This window comes from Pteropus vampyrus, unplaced genomic scaffold (assembly GCF_000151845.1).
Source record: "Pteropus vampyrus isolate Shadow unplaced genomic scaffold, Pvam_2.0 Scaffold376, whole genome shotgun sequence".
In the NCBI taxonomy this organism is placed as follows: domain Eukaryota; kingdom Metazoa; phylum Chordata; class Mammalia; order Chiroptera; family Pteropodidae; genus Pteropus; species Pteropus vampyrus.
Genome location: NW_011889157.1, coordinates 324,453 through 330,917, shown reverse-complemented (window position 1 = coordinate 330,917; position 6,465 = coordinate 324,453). Strand labels below are relative to the sequence as shown.

The window sequence follows — 6,465 nt, the reverse complement described above, 5'->3', positions numbered from 1 at the left end:
GGCCGCGTCTGCACACCCACGCATCGGTGCCCACACAAACCACAGGTGTTGGTGGTCACTGGATGACCGCAAAGCCCCGGGGGCCGTACGATGTAGCCCTTCCATGAACCGAAATGCCATCCAAATCTAGGGAAATGACACGGGAACCTCTGACGTGCAAGCGACATCCGTGTCATCAGGGCTGAACGAGCACTTCCGTGACGAGTCCTGACTTTAGGGACGCCGGGCACAGCTCTCGCAGCCCACTCAGTTACTCCATCCTGGGCGGGTGCACGTGCGCGTGTGATTTGGTAACAACTCCAGGCTGAAACATCGTGACGCGGGTGACGGCCCCAAACGGATGGCCAGGGCGGAGTGTGGAGTGAAGCCGCGGGAGCCGGCAGACCACCCGGCACCGGCACCGGCACCGGCACTGGGGCTGGGGAGCCGCAGCGAGGGGGAGGGGCAAGAAAGCACCTCGGCAATCAAAGCCCCAGCCAGACGGGCTCAGGGAGTCCGAGCTGTGGCGCCCGGACTGAAAACCTGCGGGTTCACATCAGCTCGAGCCCGTGGCGATCGTCAATCCCGCGTCAAAACAGCGCTTAATTTTCTCACGGTAGAGCCAGAGATAGAACACGTAGGTGGGGAAGAGGGAACCTTACAAGCTGATGCCTTTCTACGCCACTTCATCCGCTCCACGCGCCACCTGCGCGGCCTTCCTGCTGCCCCCCCACCCCCGGAGGCCCCTGTCCCTCACAGAGAACTTACTTCGGTGGCCCGGGCGTTCTCTGCCTGCCCACGAAGCCCCGAAGCCCAGCCTCAGGAGGCCGCGGGTGAGCTCCTCGGGCTTGCGGTGAGGGTGTCCCCATGAAGGGCGCTTGGACGTGAGGCGGGTGCTTACGTGACCTAGTGTGACATCTCTGGAGCAGACTGTATAGGCTCTGACTCCGGACCCACCTCTCAGCCTCCCAGGGCCTGGGGTTCCCTGCCTGGTATTTGGGACACGCGCAGAGCCCAGCCTCATAGAGAAGGTGCAAGGGTCAAACGGGTCAAGCGCTTAGAACCCAAACCTACCACAAATACACTCCGCTGACCACCACCATCACCCGCCAGCAGGACCCCGGCCTCAGCTCAGACAGAGCCTCAGAGCCATGGCTCCCCACTTCTTGGTTTGCATGTCCCAAGAGGGGACCCAAGACACAGCTCTCCCCCACAGGGCCATTCAGGGTGTAACAGACCCCCACCACCTACTCCCCCACCACGGGGCCCACCCCTCCGCTCGGACCCCACAGGCCTCCGCCATTCCGGGCAGGGCCCAGCCTCCTGGGGTCTCGAGGCATCACGACACATCTGTTTCCCCACCGGTCCGTGCACTCCTGAGGGCAGGACCTCCCTGTGACCCCTGGGATGCCCAGGACAAGGTCTGCTCATAGAAGCTGTGGGAAATGAGCCTGATGTCCCCCCGGGGGACGTGTGGGAATGTCTGGAGATGTCACAACTGGGGACTGCTGGCATCCAAGGGTAGAGGTCAGGGCTGCCGATAAATACCTGCAACGCCGGGACAGACTCTACAGCAAGCGGGCAACGTCCCCGGTGTCACTGCTGAGAAACCCTCGCGTAAAGAAACGGCGTGCGGGGTGACCGGCACGCCCCACCAAAGCCTCGCCCTGGATCCGCCTCTCAGGGCACAGAGGCTGTCATCCTGCAGGCTCAGGGTGGTGACAAGCTGAGTACTCAACGCCCTCGGTGGTAGCAAGACCTCTAGTGAGAGAAAGACCAAAACCCCACGATGATTTTTAAAAGGGAAAGTGGGGGGAGGGCGGATCCTCAAACAGCCAACGGAGCCCTGATCTCCACACAAGGAAGCCCCGTGGCAGACAGTCAACAGAAGCCTGCTGACGGCAGGAAGGCGCCCACTCCCACCCCGGGCACGGCCGGGCCCAAGCCGGGTGGCCTGCTGGGTGGCCCACTTTCTCGAGGTGGCTTCCAGCCACGTCTGCCTTTATTTGGGAAAAAAGATGATCTGGGAAAGGGGGCCCGCCTTCCCGGAGTGCACTCTCTGAGCGTGTGCGCTCACCTCCACCGCACGCGCACGCGCACACTCACAAACTCACTAAGCCCCCTCGGGCAGCGTGACCGCGGGGAGAGAAAATCACCTCAGAGCAGGAGCTTCCATCAGGTGACACCCTCCCCAGCACATGCACACGCACCGACACGTGCAAACGTGCACGTGCACACACACCAGCACATGCACAGACATGTGCATGTGCGCAAGTGCACACACCAGCAGACACATATACACATGTGTGTGCATGCACACATCAGCGCACACATACCGATATGTGCATATGCGTGTGCACGGGCCAGAACATGCATATGCAAGATACGGGCACACGTGTGCACGCATCAGCACATGCACGCAGACATGTGCATATGTGTGTGCACATGCCAGCACATGCATATACAAGATACGGGCATATGTGTGCACACACCAGCGCATGTGTGCACAAGACATGGGCACATGTGTGTGCACACACCAGCACATGCACACGACAGGTGCACATATGCGCGCACACGCACACACACACATACACCAGCATCAGCACGACCGCAGCCCCAGTAAGGCCAACCCTTGGCTCCATCTGACTGCACACGTGACTCCCGAGCTCAGCTCAGCTGCTCATCCCTCTGAAGACTCAGTGCCAGTGAGGCATTCGAGACCTGGGCAACGACCCCTCTCCCTGACAAAAGGCCTCTCGGCCAGCAACTCCCACAGGCAAAATGCACAAGGAGCCGCCTCGCCCGGGGACTGCTACCTCCCCGCGTCTCCGCAGCCCTGCCACAATGTGTCCTGGAGGGAGCCCACAGTGAGCGGGGCAGGCGCAGGTTTCAGAGAAAGCCCCCCAGCTCACCAGCCGCCCCCCGCAGAGGGGTCTCTGCCATGCCGGTGAACTTGGGTCCGGCTTTCAGAGTCCACATCCAGCCTGCCCGGCCTGCGGGATAGTGCCAGCCACCTGACCACCACCGTCCGAGCCCAAATCTAAGCTCTCACCGGGAGGCAGTGTGAAGCAGGTCCTGGCCACGGTGTCAGGGACTTCCGTCCTCGGCATGGACAAAAGTTGACCTGCACGAGCTCACTTCTGTTTTTACACTCGAGTCAAGTCCCACTTTAAATAAAGCTGAGAACAAAATGCAAGCTGGTAGTTCGGCTTACTTAAAAGGCTTATTAAAAACACTAAATCCGAAGATGTTAAAAAGCTATAATCGTCCTCATTCAAACTGGAAAAATAAATCTATTTGCTTTCTTCTTTTATGATCCTCTTCTGGAAAAAAAAAAAAAAGTTCATCTATATTCTCACGCGCATCATTGCTGTCTTTTCTCCCTCCATCCCAGGCACTTTAAAAACACCTGTGCCATTCACAGCCAACTTCTGAGCAAAAGGCAGCCGCGTTTGGGGAAGGCTGATCTCCTCCTGCCAGAGAGAAGCTTGTCTTGCTCAAAAGGTGAGACAGAGCTCACAGTGCCTTTGACTGGGCTGGGGCATTTCACGGGCCTGACCTAAGGCAGAGCGGGCCACCTCCTCAGGCGGCTTTTGGAGGCTCGTAACGCAACAGCTCCACATCGCAGAGTTCGGCACCCCGTGCGCAACATGCTTAGTAGGGCCGCAAATCCTGGCCACCGCTCAGTCCCTCCCCCGTGGGGTCGCTGGCTCCAGCTTGGCCCACGGCAGCACGACCATCACCCTCCGCCTGCCCTAAGACAGCCCCAGCCAGCAGCTAACTTGCCGAGTCTCCGGCCTGCTCGGAAGTTAAGCACCCCGGGCACAGAGCTGGGTTTTCCGAGGTCCGGAGAATGCAAACGTACTGAACGCGCCTTCCCCAGGTTTTCTGCAATCGCCATTTCTGTCTCCAGGAACTACTTCCCCGAACCCAGTTCAGGGCGAAAGCATTTTAGAGACTTTCTCTGCAGATGACATACGAGGTACTAACCTTTTTTCATATGCCCAGATGTTAAGTTCGTTTTCATCACATTTATGCAAATTTCATTTGAACAGTAAATCAAAAGAAATCTTAAATCATTGTACACTATTTAAAAATCCACACTAAATCCGGTTTACTTGCAGCCATATTAACATAAAGTCACAGGCAAGGGACTGAAGGTAGCAAGCAGCTGTTACAGTCCCTCGTTCCATGCAGTGGCCCCAGAGAGAACCAGAGTCCCGGCCATCCATCAGATCCGAGTGTCTCGGCCAGGTCACAACTGGATTTGAGTGTTAGCAGATAAAAGGTTTTCTGGAAATCGAAGCCTTCTAAAAGTTTTCCAAACTTTGGGCAAACAGGGGTCCCTCGGTCCACTGTCCATGGCAGTGTCTGGACTGAGGCACTACAAAGTTCAAAGGCAGGGCCCGGCAGTAAGACTTCTGGCAGCCCTCGCCTCCTCCGTGGGGGAAAAGTGGATTCCTGGGGCTCCGAGGGCCGGCATTTGCCAAAGCCTGGCCAGCAGTGCTATCGTTACCAAGCAGATCAGCCAGGCGGTTAATGGTGGAATCAGGAGACATTTGCACTCTGCTATCAGAATGACATCATGACTAAAGCAGCCAGAAGCCAGAAGCCCGAGGCTCTGCCTGAGCAGAGGCCAGAGGGCTGCCCAGGGCGCCCCCCTGTGACTCCCCAGGCCCCAAACTAAGTCCCCTGGCCCTGCCAGGCAGGGTGGTGGGCCCAGCCTACGGGAAGTTCGGGGAACAGGAACTAGGGTGACAGTTTTCTCCCAAGTAAATCGACTTTCCTCCCCGTTCTAAACACTGCAAATAATAATAATAATATATTACGTATTTTTAATAAAATTCGAGATTCTATAAAACCGCATTCCTGGTCCGGCGAGGGTTGGTATTTTACAAATGCAGCTACATTTTGGCCACATAGTTTATGGCATTTCCAACGGAATTGTCAATCTCTCAGTGACCCTGTCTTTGGCAAAAAAAAAAGCCGTACACTCTCTCCCGGCATCGGAAATAAAGATGCAGGGGAAATGGAGCGAGCGGCGAGAAGCCCTTCCTGCTCTGGTTTTGGTTGCTTTTCTTTCTTTTTAAAGCACAGCCGACCACACACACACACACACACACACACACACACACGCACACGCACACGCACAGCCAGAGACACAAACCTTGAAATAATGGGGGAGGAATTTGGCTACGAGCTGCATCCTGCATCCACCGCGCGGCGCGAGGAGCAGCGGCCCCGCTTGCTCGCTCTCAGCTCTGCCCTCCGAGGCGGCGTGGACCGACTGCCCCGGCCCGAGGCGCCCAACTCCGCCGCACCCCAAAGATCACCTCCCGAGCTCGCTACAGGTACACACATGGCCCGAACGCCTCACCTGCCTCAAAAAGTCGGCAGACAGAGAAAAAAAGTTGCGAGAGCTGCCGGCCGGGAGCCTGGGAGCCCGCGGCTGCCATCCTCCCGCCAGCGATCGGCCCTCGACCCGGGCCCGCCCGGCAGCGCGCGGCTCCCACACCTCGCCACCGGCTTTGCGCGCTGACCCCGGGGCGTGCCGAGGCCACGACTGGGCACTTACTTGGCACCCGCTTTTGAGCGTGCAGGTCCTCGCGGTTTTCACTTGGGTTTTCAAACAAGTTTCAGGGAGGAAGAAGGAGGCAAAAAAAAAAAAAAAAAAATCCAATTATGCAAATGGGCTCCGGACTGGGAGGCGCGCGCTGGATCTGACGCCGCGGCCGCTCGAGTTCTGGAGCAGCCCCGGCCGGCGGATTTATGGGGGCGCGTCACGGCTACGCCAGGTCCCGCCGCCGGAGCATCGCGAAGTTAATTAAAGCGGTAATGTCCACTTTCCCCGCGACCCTCCGCGCCGGGGTGGGCCGCTTCGCCGCCCGCCCGACCCGGCGGGGCGGGGGCTCTCTCCCCCCCGCGTCTCCTCCCCCCTCTTCCTGCTCCCCCCCTTTTTCCCCTCGCTTTCTCCCCCTCCGTGCCTTTTCCTCTCTTTCGTCTCTCTAAGGCGCCTGCCTTCCACTCCGAACAATGAACAAAGATGCGAGTGATGAGAAATGATCGCCCCCCCACCCCCGGCAGCGAGCGAAGCCGGTCTCAAAGTAAGAATCCAGTTGCTGAGGCCAAACGGGAAAGAAAACAGCGCATTCCCAGCCCCCCCCCGCTCCCCACACACACACACACACACACACACACACAGACACACACATGCGCGCGTGCACTCACCCCACCCCAAGTTCACCTAAGCCCTGGCTGGAGACGGGGGCTCCGAGGCCAGGGCTCCAGGGGCTGCCGAACTCGCTGGGACACCGGGCACACCAGACAGAGGCGAGGGGTGGCGAGCACTCCAGCCCGGCCCGCTTCGCGGGGCCCTCCCCACCTGCCCCCTTGCCCCAGCCCCTCCCCACGTCTCCACCGGCGGCCGGGCCGGGCGGCCCGCTCGTGCAGCCGGCCGCCGGATGCGCTCAGCAAACGCGGCCCCTG

General features: G+C 59.0%; 1 protein-coding gene across 1 annotated transcript in view; it reads right to left on the bottom strand.

Moving 5' to 3' along the window:
- The window catches only part of ZNF536 (zinc finger protein 536), a 267,453-nt gene that overhangs the window by 257,771 nt on the left and 3,217 nt on the right, over positions 1-6,465 (bottom strand). The window lies entirely within an intron of this gene.